Source organism: Varanus komodoensis, unplaced genomic scaffold (assembly GCF_004798865.1).
Source record: "Varanus komodoensis strain SLA01 unplaced genomic scaffold, ASM479886v1 scaffold836, whole genome shotgun sequence".
NCBI lineage: Eukaryota > Metazoa > Chordata > Lepidosauria > Squamata > Varanidae > Varanus > Varanus komodoensis.
Genome location: NW_025336527.1, coordinates 23,092 through 23,711, shown reverse-complemented (window position 1 = coordinate 23,711; position 620 = coordinate 23,092). Strand labels below are relative to the sequence as shown.

At 55.5% G+C, this 620-nt stretch overlaps 1 long non-coding RNA gene across 1 annotated transcript in view; it reads right to left on the bottom strand.

Annotated features, from left to right (window-relative positions):
• The window catches only part of LOC123036894, an 18,513-nt gene that overhangs the window by 1,191 nt on the left and 16,702 nt on the right, over positions 1 to 620 (bottom strand). The window contains exon 2 of the long non-coding RNA XR_006417223.1: positions 161 to 173. This is a non-coding gene — a long non-coding RNA (uncharacterized LOC123036894). The remainder of the gene's footprint in view (positions 1 to 160; positions 174 to 620) is intronic.

Genomic DNA, 620 nt, shown 5'->3' with positions numbered 1-620 from the left:
CAGAGGCACAGATGCATGCAGGGTATCCGGAGCCCTCCCTCAGCAACTCTGTGAATTTGGAAGCATTCTGCCAACCGCCCAATTTTGCCAATTTCGGAGTCGTGACCCTCGGGTCAGCATCTCGGGCCTTTTTTCGGCATTGTGGACAGTTTTTGCTCACCTTCCCCTGACACCTATTCCATGGCTCTGGAAGAGGCACCGACACATGCAGGGTATCCGGAGCCCTCCCTCAGCAAACTGTGTGAATTTAGAAGCATCCTGCTAACAGCCCAATTTTTCACTTTCGGAGTCGTGACCCGCGGGTCAGCATTCGGGCCTATTTTCGACATTTCGGAAAGGTTTTGCTCTCCTTCCACTGACACCCCTTCCAGGGCTCCGGCAGAGTCACCGACGCATGCAGGGTATCGGGAGCCCTCCCTCAGTAATGTCTGGGAATTTGGAAGCATTCTGCCAACCGCCCAATTTTGCCACTTTCGGAGTCGTGACACGCGGGTCAGCATCTCGGGTCCTTTTTCGGCAGTTTGGACAGATTTTGCTCGCCTTCCCCATGCAACACTTCCAGGGCTCCGGCAGAGGCACCGACGCATGCAGGGTATCAGGAGCCCTCCCTCAGCAAACTG